Source organism: Pimephales promelas, chromosome 18 (genome assembly GCF_988280905.1).
Source record: "Pimephales promelas chromosome 18, fPimPro1.hap1.1, whole genome shotgun sequence".
NCBI lineage: Eukaryota > Metazoa > Chordata > Actinopteri > Cypriniformes > Leuciscidae > Pimephales > Pimephales promelas.
This window is the reverse complement of record NC_142786.1, coordinates 9,799,135-9,819,478: the sequence shown is the minus strand read 5'-3', so window position 1 is coordinate 9,819,478 and position 20,344 is coordinate 9,799,135. Positions and strand designations below refer to the sequence as shown.

The 20,344-nt window shown below is 39.0% G+C and overlaps 1 long non-coding RNA gene across 1 annotated transcript in view; it reads left to right on the top strand.

The window, feature by feature from the left end:
* Positions 1 to 20,344, top strand: part of LOC120483487 (uncharacterized) — an 89,369-nt gene that overhangs the window by 65,153 nt on the left and 3,872 nt on the right. The window contains exon 4 of the long non-coding RNA XR_005623605.2: positions 17,785 to 17,901. This is a non-coding gene — a long non-coding RNA (uncharacterized LOC120483487). The remainder of the gene's footprint in view (positions 1 to 17,784; positions 17,902 to 20,344) is intronic.

The window sequence follows — 20,344 nt, the reverse complement described above, 5'->3', positions numbered from 1 at the left end:
GTCACGGTATCGGTATTGGAGAAAACAGCCCGCAGGGGAACTTAACCTTCAAGGTGTAAGGGTAGCAGTTTGAATAAATAATAAACATAGCAGTTTGAACTCTTCTCCACTTATACCACACCTTACCAAGTGCGCAGTCTGCGCACGACCCATTTACGGCAAGCCCCGAGGGGAAAAATACATTGCATACACGCATACAACAAGCGCCAGAACATCATTACCGGTATTATAGTAACAGACTTTGTTGGATTGTGTCATGTAATATCTAACAAAGTCTGTTACGATAATAATAATAATAAAGCTTTTGAGGACAGTTACACTGTATTGAGACAGTTGAGAAATAGTAGGCCAATTATTTTTAGTTTTCAACAATAGGCTTGTTGAAGCCTTGCTCTTATGTTTCTCAGTTTTGTCATAATTTTAGCAAATAATTTCTTTTATATGTTTTGAGACAGTTTTAAGACTTTTTAGTTAAGTAGGCATCTATTTTTTATTAAGTATTAATTTTGTTGTAGCCTAATGCATAACCTAAGTGTATTCATTTATAATGTATCATTATTGCGTGACATTTGTGTCAATAATCGTCAAACACAGGTGACTCCGCGTCGTGGGAGGGGCCCTCAAATCAAATTCTGCTTAGGGCCCCCAAAAGGCTCGGGCCGGCTCTGGCCGACGCCGACGAACTAGCGCTGATGAAAGCCAACTGTGTTGTCGCCTCCCGTCCGCTCTCGTCAGGGTAAAAAGCTGCACTTGAACACACCGAGAGAACTACAGTATAGGCCACTGTCAGCTATAATGTGCATTCTGCGCCTGCGTGTAATGAACCAACTGTATATTTCTGCAGATATTTTAGTCTATATTCGTCATTCAAAAAAGAAAACCGATGCTGCCGGCCACAGAGACACATAACAAAGCAGCTCGTGCTTACCGTTTTGAATATCAATCCTACTGAACTTTTTCTTTATTCCACTCCGCTCATGTTAATATTGAAATATTCGCCAAGGAACACTCAGGTAAGATGACGTAACAGAAGAACAGCCTTCTATCTTTACCGTTTTGACTTCTTTGCTTGCTGTTTTGCTTTTATTCTCCTGCACTGACTGTTTCACTAAGCTGAACAGCCAATCAGAGTTCCCTCTTTCCCCGACGGCCCGACGCCGATTCAACATGTCGAATCGAGCGAAACAAAGCCGACGAGGACTATTTTAAGCCGACGGCACGTAAGTGTGCGGAACACACAGAGGAAACGCACAAACCTGCTCGACGGCCGACCGTCAGCTTGGTGTGTTCCAGGCTGTAGTTAACATACGAAACAAAAAGCAGAAAAAAATCTACCCCAAACTGTTGAACGGTTTATTGTGTGTGTATATATTTATGCACATATAACTTCTTTTTGAATTGTTTTAAATGTTATGTGTTTCATATAGAAGATTTGTGACTCTCTGTGTCTGTCTATCTCCACGGTTGGGTTTTAACCTTGAAGTGAAAACATACCAACCTGGATTGGAGAAGCCACACAACTCATTTAAGCACTGCTGAGCTAGCACTTTGAACGCATAGCCTGAGCACACAGACACTAATTACCGTATACATGCATGTACTGAATGCTGAATTATAACACATTTAGTCTAATATTGTGGGCGAGCAAAGTACACAAACAAATTCCAGTGATGCCACACAATGAGGTTTTTCCTGTAAATCAAACTGTGCACAGTTAGGGCCTCAGTGCTAACGCAGTGTAGCATGTCGTTAGTTAAACGTGCTAATGCACAGCACCCACCACTCTTTATAATCTCTGTGCATGTCCCCCACCCCCCACCCCCTTGCATCCCCAGGCTGAGAGAGGACACATTAGCAAGATTTCTATTTTCCTTAAAAAAAAATAGAGTGAGTGGCATTCCATAATATCCTTTTATGACAATAATCAAGACACAATCATCAAAACCGCAGCGAAACGATGTTGTTCCAGGCCCTGCAGGCAGGGGCCCGGATCAGATGCGCAGCAATGGCTGTGACGGCGACGGCAGCGAACGTGGAAATCTGAAGTCTACCCGCTCACTCCACATTCAGCTTTTTTTCTACCTCTCATACTTGCCTTCTCCCAACGGGCAATGCCATCCATGCCATCTCACGTCGCAGTTAATCCAGGCCTTACGATGAGAATCTTACAGCACGCCAGTTTGATTTGCAAGCTGCCCTATCAAAGAATGCTAATTAAATCGTATTTTTGCATATGCCATGTCTCTTTCATGTACATATGCAAATGGAGCCCCGTTGCCTTTCAGCGCCTGGTAATTAAGTTTATGAAGGACAGCTGTAATACATAATTAACAGAAATGTTTGCAAGCCCGCTCTTTCTGCACCGAGATGGGAGAGAGCTACGGAAGCTGTGAATGTGTTTGTGCACTTTGTGTGTGCGCGAGGGGTGCGTGTTGTGTGCCTCAGGTTCCCCTGAAGCCTTGGGATAGCTGACGGTTTGAGTGTGTCAGTCTTCATCACCAGAATGGAAGTCTCTCGCTCTGTCTCTCTCTCTGGTTACTCTAGGCTACATGCTCATCATCCTGGCAAGGGATAGGCTGCTGAAGACACACTGAATATTTATAACCTTGTCCTGTTTTGTTAGTGTTGGAAAGTGACTGATGGAGAAGTGTGTGTGTGTGCGTGACAAAACAGGGTTTGGAACAGGCTTACGGGTTCTAGTTGTTTTAGCGACTCCGATCCATTATGGGCTAACAAGATGCCGACCTCTAATAAACTGAGACCTGTGCCTGTTGACATTCTTTATCAAGTTAGCGTTTTGAAGGATGATCAGTTCGGTCAGTTTTCGGTACATTTTTAGCCTGAGTGAAACAAGTGCTTGGTTTGTTAGAAATAGCTGACAATGTCCCTCAATGAGCCAAGACAGCCATTATGATCACCAGAACAGAGAAATATGAGGCAGATATCAGATTCATGAAGAAACCAGGGCCAAACCTGAAACTCTCGCGGAATATTCGGATCTTAAGTGCTTTGCTGGCTGTAATTTCTTTTTAGTGAGTCAAGTACCAGAGTTAAAGTCAGCATAAAACCATAATCACCACCATCCACAGCTCTAATATTATTATACATTCTTTTCCTTCATTGATGATGATGATGATGATAATGAGAATGATGATTCATTTTGATTAATTTATTATTCTGCTGCTGTGTTTTTTATTGCTGTATATGGTAACAGGAGAACAGAATAACACAACCACATTAAACGTAAACAATAGACAACAAACAGCAAACTAAGGAAACAGAACAATAAACAGGAAATTAAGGGTTTAAAATATTATCTAAAATCTTAAATGCAGAGTAATCAGAGTAATCTTAAATGCATAGGACTAAGAACAGGTGAAGACAGGTGATTTCATGTTAAACAATACCCGTTTTTCTAACCCATACATGCTTAAACAATCGCCTGATGGGCTGAATGAGCCCTTCTCTGATCACTGTGATTGCCTCTATAATCCTGTACAGTAAAATAAATAAGAGGAATTCGGGACGGAATTTGAGACTGGACGTGACGTCATGCGCGTTCACGCAGTGTTGTAGTCGAGACCACCTCACTCGAGTCTGAGTCGACACCGAGACCAGAGAGAGTCGAGTCCGAGTCAAGACCGAGTCCATAGAGAGTCGAGTCCGAGTCGAGTCCGAGACCAGAGACGGTCGAGTCCGAGTCGAGACCGAGACCAGTGAGGGTTGATTACCTAATTTACTTTTATTTACTTAGAGAAATCCTTTTTTTAAATTTTTTTTTACTGAATTTACTTAGAGTTTAAAAAATATGATCAGTTTAGGGTAAAAAGGCCACATAGTAGGTGGTGTTAAAAGTAATTTTATTACAATTTGTCATGCGCAGTTGCGCACTAGAAAATCACCAATCACTGGGCGTGTCAATCAATTTAATGAAATATTTTATTAACATACATTAATAATCATGAAAAATATTTTTAATTGAACTCGAGTGGACTCGGGAATAAGTCCGAGTCCTAAAAAAAAAATGTTCGAGTACGAGTCAATTCCGAGTCCAAATGCACACGAGTCCATGAGGAGACCAAGACCATTAAAATATGGCCTCGAGACCGAGTCCGAGACGAGTCCGAGTCTCGAGTACTACAACACTGCGTTCACGCTCACCTGGCTATGCCTGGCAGGTTTGTGTATTCGCCGCCATTCTCTGTATCAGCGAAGACAACTTGAAACTTGATTCAACTTTCGACAAAAGTAGAAGATGGATTCAAAGAGACTGGCTTGTAGTTCATTCCAAACCCCAATGCAAACTCCAAATAACTTACATTTTTCATGAATGTGTTTCCATAATAATACAATCATAAGTGGATACAGTAAACACATAAAACAGTTCAACATGGAGAAAGATGACCCCCCCCCCCCCAAAGTTTTCTATTAACATCGTTTTCCCCTTAAACATAAGTGTAATTTACTTAAATGCCTTTCCTTTCATATATTTAAAATGACTTTCAGATTTATAACTTTATTACCTCTGAAGACATTATGACTGTAAACAAAAGATTTGTGCGGCTGATGGTTATGAACAGCTCGTGCAAGCGTCCGTGTGGTTCATTAGAGTGCACACCTCTGGTTGCAGTTTCACTTGTCACCAGAGGGGGCATAGTTCTGCAAAAACTCAGAGACTTGTGCAACGCACCTTTAAAATCAGATACTCTAAGACTTTAGTCATATTGGAGTCAGTTTTGCTGTAAGGTATCTGTACTTTTACTCAAGTATGGTTTTCAGGTACTTTTTACACCTCTACTATGTATAGTTGAATTTAGCGCTAGAATCATATATGAAATCATACAATTTGAACACAGTTTAAAAAGTAAAGAAAACATTTTAATTTTTAAGGGGATCTATTATGCAAAATCCACTTTTACATAGTGTTTGAACATAAATGTGTGTCGGTATTGTGTAACCACCCTATATTGGGAAAAAAAAAAATCCATGCTACAGCAAATACACATGTACAGTAGCACTTCTTTATGAGTTCTTTATGAAAACCAAAACTCTTAAATGCTTTATCAAGGCATGGCTGTCCACATCAGTTATAAGTTAACCAAATAAACAGTGACAATTAGATTAATAATGCATATTGTTTGTGAATGTCTCGGCTTTGAGTGATGTTTGGGAGGATGGTAATTTATTGAAAGTAAATTCATGTAATTGTGCTGGGAAGCTTGATGAGGCAAAAGAAGGTGTCAGGATAGTTTCCATCACCATGAGAAGAAAAAAATCATTAAAGAGAGAAACAAATTCACTTCAAAGCATGGTGGAGAACAAACATTTATGAATGTGTATCATTTAGAGAGAGAGAGCGGCTGAGTTAAGATTCACAGGACTTACATGAATGGAACATCAGAAATCAGCTTTGTTGGGTTTATTTTTGATATGTGTGTCTAACGGGACGTAAACAACTATTCTGTTTATCAAAACAGTCAATGCTAATTTAATTCTCAAAACTAGAAAAAGAATAGCTAAATTTATTTGTCAGTGTTTGGATATATTGACTGAATTGAAGTTCAGACTGTTTGAATATCCAAAACACTAGACACTTGTATTGAATTCTCAGCCTTCTAATGAAGTTGTAACATTGTTTGAATGTTTTGAATGTTGTCTCATTGCTGACATGGTGTCAGAAACTGAAATATTGTACATGACAATTTTCATTTTATTTTTGCATGATGTTTTGGCGCTTCTTGAGAAATGTAAAGTGGGGTTATTTCCATTTTGCAACATGAATAGATTTTTAAGATCCCTGTAAGGAAGTGCATTAAAAATGTATGTATACAGTATATTGAAAGATGGACAGACAGACAGACAGAACATTTTCAGTGAATAATGATTTAATTTCGATCTGTTCCTTTAACATTTATACTGGATGGCTTTAGAAGACTTTAAAAAACATTTATTTTGTTCTTCAAAATTATTTGTGTTTGAAATGAGGCCGGGGTGGCACTGGTCCATCCAGATTGAGGGCTGGTCCAGCCAAACAAATGAGACACAAAATAATTTTTAGTAGGGAAGGAGAAAACAAATCACGTAAACATGACAAAGGAAATCACTCAATGATTTTAGTGGATATAACTCCCAAAAATAACTCAAGCTTGAAAAACAAGTTTTATTAAAATTAGGAATTGATTATACATCTCATAGAAAGTATACAAAAGACCGGTACCTTTATAATCATTAAAAAGCTGTCAGTCGCTAGTTCATCGCAATGATGCAATTTCATAGTGAATCTGACTTTGTTATAATAAGAGGATTTGCTAGCATGCAGAACTATGCACTAGACAAAAACTTTGGCTTTGAGTGGTGAGTGGATTCCAACTTAAACACCTCTGAATGGCCATTTGCGTTCAAGAAATCAGAAGACATGTCTGTGATTTAGTGTTGGGCGATATGCTCCATTTTCATATCGTCCTATCGTCAGCCTGTTAGATCGGCGATACACGATATTATCGTGAGGGGGCGGGGCTAACTTATTTGATTATTAACTTGATTATTTAGCCTACTCATTAATTTGCTTGTTTTATTAGCCTACTTCGTTTTATATACGAGAATCTTTTTTCTATTTTGCTAGCAAAGGTGGAGTGTTTATTAATAGGATCAGGTTATTTCCTGGTATAGTGAAGTAAAAAAAAGAGATCCTAATCCTTTTGTTTGTCAACGGGAAAATTTACGGACGCATTAGCCTATTCTCATGCCGTTACATGCAGCATTTTGACTAGGGTCTATTTCTGCACGAGATGAAAACACGTTTTAATAATTTCTTGGGTCAGAAAAAGTCGGAGTTTGCGATATGTGCCCCCCTACCAGTGCGCTCTCTGCGCACTTCAGTAAGCACGAAGTACGCGGGTTAATGTGTTTTAAATGCCGATAGAAACAAGAGCAAGGGCCAAACGTCTAGCTGAGTCGATCAGTTTATACTTATAACTTGACTCTGATAAAGGAAACGTTTACATGACCACATGCATTGTCAAGTTTATTCAACATAATCAGGTTAAGAACGTCGCATGTAAACGCGCTCTATCTCTGAAAGTGAAAGTAAAAACGGACCGCTTTCGGCATCTGCATTAACGCCGCGTTCCCTCAGAGACGACGATGATAACGGTAACTATAATACTATTGTAGTTATATTATTATTAATACTATTTAGTAATTGTATTGTTTTTAGTGTTAGTGTCATTAAACGTTTTGTTAATGTGTTACAGAAACAAATACTGACGAACAACGATGCCGTTTTCATCTTGGATCTGTAGGAAATTGAATTTTGCGTCTGTTAAAACGAGCACACTTGATAATTTGTGAATGGATCACCTTGCAATTAAATTTTGATGTGGGATGTTTTTTAGTCTGTTTTAAAAACATTCTCTTAGAAGAGTCCTCATTAGTGCGCGTGTTGTTGCAATTGTTATGAGGTGATGTTGTAAATTTAGGCAAGGCAAATTAATTGTAGTTCCTAATATTCACTTAATAACAATACTAGCTTTATAATAATAATAATAATAATAGGCCTAATAATAATAATAATTTAATACATTATGGTAAAACGAGCCAATTATCGTATTGATATCGTCAAAGGCATCTGCCATCGGCGATATGTCAGACTATCGTCGATACACGATACTATCGTCTATCGGCACAACCCTACTGTGATTGGCTACATTGCTCAACGCTGCAAAAAACCACGTTGTAAATAGAATCCTCTGAGGCTCTCCAAACCACAAACACAGATACACACTGAGTTGTTTTACCAAATCGCCAATACGCTTTTATTATGGGGAAAACTGGTCCTAACATGTCACCCTTTAATAGTAATCAGAAGCCACTGTAGGCAATGGTTTGATTAAGAAAATTACCACGCAAGTCTCAAGTCATGGCTAGGAGAAGTGAGAGGCCTAGCTTTTTACTCACGCTATTACCTTTGTTTATTGATCTCATTCTGTTCATTGCTTATTTTAATTAGGGATGGATTTTGTTGTTTTCATGAAACTGTTGGCTGACAATAACTCCGATTTAACTCACCTTAATTTATTTTAAAGTAGAGAGTAGGCATTGAGGCCCACTCTATTTCACCAAGTTCCACTCACTTTAAAATAAATAAAATAAAATAAATTATAAATTACAAACTATCCCTTTATGGGATAGTTATGTCTGTGAAATAATCAGCACTTAATGTTGTACTTTATACATTTGACAGTATTTCAAGGTGTTTCATTGCCACTCTATTTCAGAGCCCCACCCCTAAACGGCACATAACAACTAAATGAAACATGATTGGTCGCTTTACGTGTCTCTTCCTGCCTGAAAAGTCTGGCTCTTATACAGTAGGAGAAATTGGTCTGGCTCCCCCTCTACACCTCCTCCTCCCTGCCTCATTCTCCTCACCGCAGACTTCAATCGATGAGTCCAGTGGCAGGGACGGATCTACGCCTCTTTACGGCCTGCTCCCAGGGCACTTTTTAAGCCACCATCACCACAGGCCGCAGCTTTCAGCGGTTCCACACCAAAACCACTATTTACTGTAATGAAATCAGAGCGGGACTCAATAGATCATCTCGGTCTTCCTCCCTCGTCTGATTCAGCGTTCTCAGCACTCTCCTGTTCTTTTTCTATCTTCTTTCTTTCAGGCCTCGTTCGCAGCCAATAGTGTCCCATCAAAGTAAATTGGCTTTGATCCGTGATTAAACGGGCTGCCGGGCCTCCGCTGACTTCATTCATAAAGCACAGTGTGTCGTCTTGACTGACAGCTCTCCTGCCAGGAGCTTCTGATCGGCACCTGATGAGACAGGACGTTGATTGACAGGTTGCGAGGTTGCTCCTTGTGTGACTGCCTATAACGTTTCACTTCCTTGTTCCCCTTCTCTCTCTCTCTGCCTTTCTTTCTCACTTCCTGTCTCTCTGCTGTCAGAAATGTCATTCATCTGTCAGCTTGGCTTTTCCTGGCAGTAAATGGAGTTGTCTTTTTTTTTTTTTGAGCGTGGTTTAGTGAAAGAAACATTAAATATGGACAAATCTGCAAACAAACTGCTGCAAGGAGCCTGACTGTTTTCCTTCCCGCTCTCTTTTTTTCTTTCTGAGCCTTTCAAAATGATTTTTTTTTTTAAAGAAAAGTGTCATGCTGAATGTGACAATTGACTCGCAGTAATAATAAAAGGCACCATATGGTCTATGTTTGATAAACATGCATTATTAAGTTGATTGCGTGTGTCAGACATTAATTTACATTTGTTGTATTAAAAAAAGAATTACCCTCGGTTAGATCAAAGCTGCAAGATTAACTGAGGTGCTCTAGTAATTGGGCTGTGATTTTGCTTGGTTAAGGAGATCGAGCCGTGATCCAGGTGCAGAAGTGATTCATAAAAACCTGTTCACTCTGAATTTGACTTTTCGGCATAGAAACATGACTAAAAGATTTTGAGTAAATGTAATAAATGCATTTCAATAAAATCCTCAGAATTATTGCAAATATACGTATATTTTTAACTAGCCTATGTCTTAATAGAATGTTATGACTTTTTTATATCAGATGATGAATCATTTATTCAGGAATTATACCTTTATTCAGTTTAAATAATTCCAAGTAATTTTTATACTTTCATACTTAGGCAATGTTGTGTACAATGGGGATCAAAAAGGTTGAGATCCACTGAGATCCACTATTCACACCACTGTTGCATTGGTGTAAATACTGTAGGTGTGAATAGTCTTCCTTCGCTGTAGTTCTCAAGTGAATCACATCCATGCTTAAAACATAGTGTGTGAAGATGTTGCACCTGGTTTGACGAGCTATCATATCATTCAAAAAGACTTCTATATCGTGCACAAGTCATACGTATTACATTTATGGTTGATTTTCTGTCCTTTTGGGTTTGATATCGCTGGTCAATATCTAATTTTGTTGCACGAAAAAGTGTGAACATTCAGAAACATTATTTACAGAAGAAGAAAGTACGAGATTTAGAAAGACGAGAGAATGATATATGTTTAATTTATTAATTAACTATTTATTTATAAGGAGACAAATAATTTATTCAGTAATTCAGTTTTCAGATGGAGATGCATATTGTACATACACTAGGCTACACTGCCAAAAAGGTTTAGTTCAGAAGGATAAAAGAATTTATGCTCATCAAGGCTACATGTATTTATTTATTTAATAAAAAAAATGCAGTAATATTTTTAAATATCTGTTTTCAACTGTCTCAAAGTATTTTACTCAAAGTCTTCAGTGTCACATGATCCTTCAGAAATCAATCTAATGAGATTTGGTGCTTGGGAAACATTTATTTATATTATAAATGTTAAAAAAGAGTTGTAATATTTTTTGTGGAATCCGCAGTACATTTTTTTTCACGATTCTTTGATGAACACAAAATTTATATAAAACAGCATTTTTTTGAAATATAAATTGTAACATTGTGTAGCATCCTTCTTGAATAAAAGTATTAATTTCTTTAAAATCTTACTGACCCCAAACATTTAGTCATACAAAACATGACCCAGGCATTAAGTGTAAACATTAGAAGATTTGTTTTTTTGTTTAAAACATCACACTATATATGATATTACCAGCAAAATAAATGATTGCTGGGAATATCATATGAAAAGATAAATGCTTTTGCAAGTGTGGTAATGTGTGTATGTCAGTCTTTTCGGAAGCCAGACACTGGGCACCACATGGCTTCCCCGACAGTCATCAGAGTTAGATGAGGCCAATTCATCATCAGTCTCTGTGAGTGTGTGTGTGTGTGTGTTTGGGTATGTGGTACATCATTACGAAAGTGATGGAATAAGCCTCTAGCGTGCAACATCCAGCCTAACACTCAATCCACTCTGAACCCCTTTGCTCTGGACTAGTCTGGAACAAACTTGCTGTATTTCAGTCAAATAACGCTAATATGTAGGAAAATGTCATATATTTTCTCTCGTTTCCCTCAAATGCAGGAAAATGTTCTGGAAAATTTGTTTTCCCAAGAGCTGTAACCGTCAGCTAATGATGCTGTCGCTGAAAGCCTCTTTCTCTGTCTTTCTTACTCATCTGCTCGTGAACACGCTCGTACACACAAATATGGCACAGAGCCATACTGTCTGTGTTAGGATGTGTTAACATGATTTGGTGAAAACAAGTACACAAGCAGCAAGCAATGGAGAAGACATTGATTGACATTGAACTGCTCTCTTATTTACTGCTGGGGTTTCTCATCCTCGGCTGACAGATTAGAAAGTGCTGTCTGTAAGCTAGATCCAGGCCTTTTTTCCCCCCGTCTAATTCTATTTCAACTGTAAAACATGGTGTCATCATTTTCTGACAGTCCTCGAGACAGAATTTATCTCATCATTAATTAAAGCTCGTATTTCTTACATGCCGGCTCTTAATTAGTGAGAGGTCATTGGGGAGGGCTTATTAAGTGGAACAAATTCAACCAACGTTAAGAGATGAGTTGTCTCTCTTTCTCTTTTCCGTCTTTCGCACATACATTCAGTAATGATAAAATGGGGGATTGAGTAAGAACAAATTGCGCATGCTGAGGTGCACAGTGTCTGTACATCAGTGGTGGTGATTTTTTTAGTGACTGTTGCAAGTTACATCGATAGTTACACCGGTAGGTGGCGACAAGTGATTGTCTTTATGAGCGAGTCATTTGCTGAATTCAGAACAGCATACTAGTATACTACTCATACTACTTTTACCATTTCTTTCTTTGGCAGAATAGCAGTCCTGAGTGGCATGCTAGTATACGGTTCCGAATTTAGTTACTGATTCATTAATTCAACCGATTTCAAAAAAAACAAAAAAAACATTGATTCTTTCAGGAACGCACAGCATACTACTCTTACTCTTGCCATAGAAAGATATGGGAAAAGTAGTAAGAGCCGTTTGCTAGTATTTGGTTCTGAATTCAGTAAATGCTTTTATGAGCAAGTAATTTGGTGTGTTCAACTTGAAGTGCTGCTGCTGACCGATTGGTTTATGAAAGTGACATGTGAAGGCCACCATACTGTTCTCTGCATTTAATGGTTGATTATGATTCTACTTTTCTAACTTAAAGGAGAACTCCGGCGAACAATGAACCTTCGGTCTAATAAAACATCGGTACCTAGTCAATCGTTCTCTGAGTTTTGTTTTCATGATAATCGAATGTAAAGAGTTTTATCTCTAAAAACTGTTTAGCGTATAATGCAATGGGGGCATTGAGTAAGTAAAAAGAAATCGCTAGTTTATACCACTAACAAGGCTCAAAATAGCCCCACACTCACACAGTAACATAATGAGGCTCCATACATACAAAACGAAGCATTGAGAACTTTGTAAGTGTACAGACTGTTTAATAAGAAGATACTTTATGAAGACAGTTCACTTCGCGTATACAGGCAGAAGCCATCTTAAAAAATAGTCTCGATAAGTCGATCCCCGAACGCCGTTCATACAGTTCAGAAGTTCGTTGAACTTCATAGAGTTCAGATCACTCAGCACGACGTTCGTGGTTTGACTTATCGAGACGATTTTTTAAGATGTGAACTGTCTTCATAAAGTATCTTCTTATTAAACGGTCTGTACACTTACAAAGTTCTCAATGCTTCGTTTTGTATGTATGGAGCCTTATTATGTTACTGTGTGAGTGTGGGGCTATTTTGAGTCTTGTCAGTGGTATAAACTAGCGATTTCTTTTTACTTACTCAATGCCCCCATTACTAGCATTATACGCTAAACAGTTTTTAGAGATAAAACTCTTCACATTCGATTATCATGAAAACAAATCTCAGAGAACGGTTGACTATGTACCGATGTTTTATTAGACCAAAGGTTCATTGTTCGCCGGAGTTCTCCTTTAAGTTAGTGTGTAATGTTGCTCTTTGAGCATAAATAACATCTGCAAAGTTACAATGCTCAAAGTTCAAAGCAAAGGGAGATATTTCCTTTTAAAGAACAAGTTCGATATTTTACAATTAAAGCCCTGTTTTAAGATTGTTTCTGATGAAATAGAATGGCTAAGATTGTTTTTTAGACAGATGCAGTCACAAGAATTTTCGGATTCTGTGGTAGCAACCCCCCACCTCTACAATGGTAGCATAGGTGTACAGGAACAATCCTTCATAAAACGCATAAAACTTTAGTTTACAAAGATGTGAAACTCACCGAGTGGTCTGGGGTGTTCACTGATATGCTCACACAAAAATCGCTGCAAAAGATGCTTTCCAACAGGTTTTATCGTAGTTAAGGCCAATTTATACTTCTGCGTAGGGTGCGCGCAGTTGGTACAGCGTAGCATACGCACAGACGCGTACCATACCGCATACCCTTCGTCGTAGCTTGACGCGCGCCTCCTCAAAAATGTAACTACACGTCGCGACAATGCGGACCGCAAGATCTGTGATTGGTTGGCTTGGTAGCATCTCATTTCCTCCTACGCATATCCGCACATACCATCTCACGCATTTCAGCACGTACCATCTCCTCCAACGTCTTCTCTCGTTTCTGCCTTTTAGTTTTAGTAATTTCACTAAAATTAACTGCAATCAAAACACAGTGGAACATTAAAACCCTCTGCTGCCAACTAGCGTTTCAGAGCAGTGCTGCAGAGCAACCAAGACCTAAACGCAGAAGTATAAATGCTCACGACGGCATCGCCTACGTGTGTAGGCTATGGCGTACCCTCGATGCAAAAGTATAAATTGGCCTTTATTGTACAACTCCATCAACTTGTATTGTATGTTCTGTGATGTGCAGTATTACTCTGCCGCCTGGAAATGGGGTTGTTTGTATTCTTTCTGTAGTCTTATGCAGCCGTGGTATCGTAGGCTACACTTTACAAGTGGTTTGCTTGCAATCGGCAAAGGTGCATTATTGCCACCAGCTGGGCTGGAGTGTCTATCATTCAAGCTCTCAACGGAAGAATGTACGGTTGTGAGGCGTTCGGAAAAATAGGTCTACAGTTTTACAACGAATGGTAAAACACCTGTTGGAAACCACCTTTTGCAGCGATTTTTGTGTGAGCATATCAGTGAACACCCCAGACCACTTGGTGAGTTTGACGTCTTTGTAAAATAAAGTTTTAAAGGGGGGGGGGGGGGGGGGGGGGATCTGAAACTACCACAGAATCAGAAAATTCTCGTGACTGCAGCATTTGTCTAAAAAACAATCCTAACCATTCTATTTCATCAGAAACTATATTAAAACAGGGCCTTAGTTGTAACATACCGAACTTGTCCTTTAAAGAAATTGCTTTTTAAGAACTACAACGAACGGCTGATTGGGACTACACAACATTCCTCCCCGTTAGTGACAACACAAACCCTAAAATTTACAAAAACCCTGCCCTCAGCACACGATTTATAGATTATCATGACAGAATATGCTAATCAATGACTAGAAGATACCTCCACACAAGCTACATGAATTAATCAACTAACCATTGTTGTCTACATGTTGTCACTTCTACTTGAGTCTCTCCATCTTTGTCTGACCCCAGTTTGAACATAAAAGGCTAAAAGTTTTTGAAATTTTCAGTGCATGTCTGCCGCCCTCTGTGCCGGGAGCTGCAGCTCATTTGCATTTAAAGGGACAGACACAAAAACTGTACTTTTGCTCACCCTCAAAAGTGAACATTTTAACATTCTATATAAAATATCTGTGAAGTGTTTTGAGCTAAAACTTCTCATACACTCTAGGGACATCAAATACTTATTTTACATCTTGTAAAAAAGGGCATTATACCACCCCTTTAACCCATCCAAGTTAGTGCACGCACATTAGGAGTAGTGAACACACCCTAATGTCTGACCCTCTAACCATTAGGCCATGACTGCCCCAAGTACCATCATCATGACATCAAGTTACTGCTAGAGCAATTAAAGGCCTTGTGTCCACCAAGTGTTTTTCCATGCGCCTGGTGTATGTTTTCAATTGTTTTCAATGGGAGCGCCACGTTTTTTAAACGCCATGAGCGTAACGAGGCGCTGAGTGTTTTTTTTCACGCTGAAGCACCGAGTGACCAGCGTTTTTACTGGTTGACGGAACTTGAAAAATGTTCTTTCTGTACAACAACATCAACCAGCAGAGCTAACCGAACAAAATGGATGAAAAATATATTTTTTTTAGTATGAAACAAATTATCTGCGCAATCAGTTACAAACTATGCTGCGGATATTCTGTATCATAGCAACGAAACGTCTCAACGGAAAAAAAAAGTTGCGCTGACAAAATGCTCTCAAGCGCCCAAAGCACGGCGTCTTCAGCATAGCGTCTGGCGTTTTCAGCTGGCTAAAAATGCTTTGGTGGACACACGGCCTTAGAGCGCAGCCAGCTCTGTATCCTTTTGATTTGCTCTCACTCACAGTATTTTGATGTCATACACCAATCGTCTGTGCAGTCCTTCTTCAAGTCGAACACACCTATTGAATCATTAATTCAACTGATCTGTAAAAAAAACCCCAATTCACTCATGAATTTCAATCTCACTCAAATAGCAAAAGAAAAATTCCACAATAGTTTTTTCACAACTTTCAAAAAGAGGAAAAAAGTAGAGAGAGATTGATAACAGCTGTCAGAAGAAAGAAATATGTCAATTTTTCCATTGCCTTTGTGTTAGAAACACCCTCACTGCAGCATTAACTTATTTTTTTGTAATTTGATGCAAAGGTAATATAATACAAAGTGAAATGTAGCCTACATACATACAAAATAAATAAAATATTAATAATAAAAACTTTGGAGGATTTACGATGCTGATAACCGTTAAATCGCGTCATCATAGTCTGTAAAAAAGGTTTCCAGTGACAGAAAGAATCTTTTGAATCATTCTCTCCCAACCGATTCATTCAAAACACTGATTCATTCAGGACGAAACGTAGGCTCCCGGCAACAGCCGAAACAACGATCTATTGTACTGCTTTAAAATTATGTCATAAATAAACGACAATGACTTAATTTACTCGCTCGCTAGCACTATAGTGCATTTAGCGTCTGTCTGAACCGGATTATTTGTTGAATTAGCACGCAGTTTTTTGTAGCTGGTGAATTTGACTCGGCGTGCGAGTGTGTCTTGTGTTCGCTTGGTCGCTGTGATTGATAACTACACCAGCGTGAGCTGTATACTTGGAGGACTTGAGCAGAGACTGGGGACGTGGGGCGGCGATCGGAAACATATAGGAGAGGAGACAGATTACAGAAGAGGCCATGTCACAGATGCTGGTTTATCATGCCATCCTTTCTCTTTTCTTCCCCCTCGTGATTCTCGTTTCCCCCTCACCTGGTATTTTTAGTCGAACCACTGACGTTTTTGTCAGAAAGACGCTGGAAAGAAATGATTACATAGGAGGGAGTCTCCACGTGTTCAATGGGAGGAGAGAGATAGAGACTCGTCCCCGGTGATTCGGGTGACACTGTTTTGCATTATCATAATTCAAAAAGACAGAATGGGTTTGGCTTGTCTCGAAGACAACAGCTGTTTTGCTCCGCTGTGACATTTGTTGCCAAATTTCGTCGCGCGGCTTTGGAGGGGCGCTGCGCGTGTTCACCGCTGACCTGCCGCTGGGTTTGGCACACTCCGGCCCACACCGGGGAGGAACGTTGTGAAAGCCAGCAGGTGACAGCTTGTCAGTGAGAGAGAGAGAGAGGGAAAGAAAGAAAGAGAGATGGAAACACCAGTCGTCTCCATTGTGACACATCTGGTACACAGGATCATATTCGCGCTCTCCTCCCTTCAAAGAAAAAGAGCGCGAGTGAGAAAGTGCAGTGTCTCTAACTGTGTAATGATGGGGGAAAGTTTGTTCATGATTGACAGCGTCGGCCTTGTCTTAATTGGACATAATTTGGTGCAATTTTGAGAGGTCCATTCGACTGACCAAATAATAACAGAGGAATGGTCTCTGCGTTGTTTTCATAAGTAATAGTCAAAAGACCCCCACACATCATTAGTTCCATTTTCACATTAGAAAAATAAGCCTTTTGAACTAATACACCCTTCAAAACACCCAGAATGAATGCGGTGGGTTCAAACTACACGGCACCTCAAAGATACAAAACGTCAAGGCTCGCTAAGATCAAAAATACAAGGTAGGGAATTGAGATATATAGCCTACTATTTATATAGGCTATACATATGTACTTTTGTATATATGTGTTTGTATATACATTTTGTTCTTCCTTATATTAACATTAACTGCCTATGATTGCAGTATCACACACACATGTATACTGTTGGTAGTTGATGTACAGTGATAATCTTTATAGATAAAATATTTTTATGGTTTTGAAAGGAATCTCTTATATTATCTTGTACAGTAAAACAGTAGTATTGTAAAATATGTGTACGATTAATTTTAATAGTTTTCTATTTTCATTTATTTAAACAAGTTATTTATTCCTGTCATTTTCAGCATCATTACTCCAGTCTTCAATCACACAATCCTTCAGAAATCATTCTAATATGCTGATTTATTGCTCAAGAAACATTTCTTCTTATCATTGTTGAAAACGTTTGTGCTGCTTAATATTGTGGTGCAAGACTGTGAACAATTTTTCCCCAGGATTCTTTGATTAATAGAAAGTTCAATAGTAAAGCACTTGTAAAAAAAAAATCTCAATGAATAGAAAATCTTCATGTATAAAAATGAAATCAAATTAAATGTAAAAAACACTGTGCTTTACAAATTTACTTTAACAGGATGTGTACATGTGCTATATCTTTAATAATGGGATTTTTTTTTCATACTTGATCATTGCTTGTTTTTGTACAGATGAGTGATATCACTTGAGTTGCGTTTGTTTGTTCAACAAATGCGAGGACAGATGAGCAGCAGTGAGAAGCCCAAGGGAGTGACTGTGACATCCACTGTGTTCAGGTCAGTGTGCAGGTCAGTGTCCTCCCTAGACATACACACCTGTCATGCAAGATGGCACAAATCACATGTGACATTGAGAAAACAGGGCAGAATGTCCAAGGCCAAAAGTGTGACACACTGCAGCCTGTGGCGCGCCGGACATGTGATTTGTACCACTGTAACACTGTTATGATTATGACATCAGCACCCGATTCGCTTTCGCAAGGAAAAAAAAAAAGAAAACTTTTTGTTTTAGGTAGTAAACTTTTACACATACATGGCAGACGATCAACTTTCAGTTTGATTTTCTTTTGCTTTCGCCTCGTGCATGAAAAGGCACGTATAGTGGTTTATTTAAAAAACGGCGACTTGAATAGAGGCAGAAGAAAACAGGGCAGCGTAAACATGGTATGGGGAAACGCACGGCTGGCCCGGAGCTCCTGGAGGAGTTGATTTCAGCTTCACTTCTAAAAGTCTCTTTTAAAGCTTAATGGCCTTGATTACTAGAGTCTAAGCGTTGAAAGAAAGAGGGGCGATCACTCGCTCTCATCAGCTCGCGCTCAAACGACTGCAAACTCTGCGAATATAATTAACTAAATTAAAGCGCTGAGCCCACAAGTTCTTCCCCTGCAAGCCCGGCTCATTTACATGCCGGATGTTTGTAATTTAAAAGAAGAGGCCTTTGGTTTCTCTGTGTGTTTGGGAAAATATGAAGGCTGGGACTGGGGGGATGAAGAAAGAGAGAAGGAGCAAAGAAAATTAGTCAAGTTGCAGATTTTAGGAGCAATAATATGCAAAAAGCTGAGGAGCATGTTTTCATAACAGCCCTGTGGTTATGAGTGAATCGTTAATTATTAATGGGATCTTTCACCCTCTTTGTTTCATCCTATCACGTATTCCAAAAGCAGAACAATCTAAGAAACTTCGAAAGAGCAACGTCTGTATATTTTACAAATAACACAATGAATTCATGCCCCCGATACATATCAAATGCACGTTGCTTAAAATGTCACGCGCGTGTGCTGTGCAGACAGGTGGAAATACTTAAATGAGTAAATGTGCTGTAACTTAAATGTTTACCACAGTAATCCGAGCTAAGTTGTGGTGTTTTTCCGAGTAGAAATGTGTGTATATAAAACTCTTTGCTGTAGTGTGACATCATTAATAATTCTTCTTTTTTTTTAAATGCGATGCGAAATGTGATCTTTATCTTTCCGACTCCTTTGTTCTGACAACCCCATATCTCTTTTTTCTCTCTCTTTATCTCCGTTTTTTTTCTCCTCTTCACATGCTCAAAAGTATTATAATCATCTGTGTTTATTTTCCAAAATATTTCACAGATGAAGCATTCCGAGTGAGGGATTGCCTTAATATCGTTGCCGAAATTAAATGATAATTAAAAATTGTTAGTTTAAAGCAATTGCCCTCCATAAAACTTAGATTACTTGAACATTAACCACATTTCATTTTTATGACTTTACCCAAATGATTACTCAATAATTTTATGTACTTTCCAAAGCGTATGTCAGAGAGAGAGTTCATCGTCTGTAGTATAAACACACGGACTCAAATTAAGTATGTCTATTTCAAACTTTTTTGACATTAGCAACGTTAAGGTAACAATTCGAATGTGACAGCGTGAGGCAGTCTGTCAAAAAAAAAAAAAAAAAAAAATCCCTGTGTTGCTCTGCCAACATCTGCGTTTATTTGTGATATTGTTTTTCATCTCTCGGTTCTTCAAAGACGGAGAAAAAGGGATGTGTGGCGGAGAAGCTTGGGGGCAAGCTGCGACTCTCCTGCGTTGCCTGTACGACTAGTTTCCTACATTACTTAGGGGAAAATTCCTTTTCCCAATTCAGCCTGTCAGGGCCAATTTGGGTGAACAGTAAGCATGCGCCACCCGCCCCTCCCGTTCGGACAAGCTGCTCATCGCCATGGTGACAGCTTGATTAGATCATCAATCCTGGCCGTGAACAGCGCTCTTCCTGAACACCTGTGCGGCCAGGTCACCCAAGCCTCTCGGCTACCGTTGTTTGCGTGACCCCCACATGTAGCTCCAGCCTGCAGTAACATCAACCTGGAGTGTAAAAAATGACCCGCGTGAGTAAGTGAGACAGATAGAACGAAGAGACAGACTCTTTCAGAGCTGCTAATGCAGGATAAATGTAAACAATATGTTACCGTTGCTGATGTGACTTCCTGTTTGTCGAAGTTTGCATGCAGTGAGAGAAAGTGTGGCGTAGCGTTGTACTTCATAAACGTAAAGGTTTTGAATACATCTACCTGTATATATGTAGGTGTTTCGGTAACTTTTTAATGCCTCTGAATGTATTTGGGTGTTTCTTGAGTTTTAAGAGTTTAAAAACGTTTAAAGGTCACACAATTTTATTTAGCTAAGTTAAAGGCGAAACAAGGATAAACCATTTATTTTACAAAAATATTTGATATTTTCACAAATTTACACAACAACCAGCAA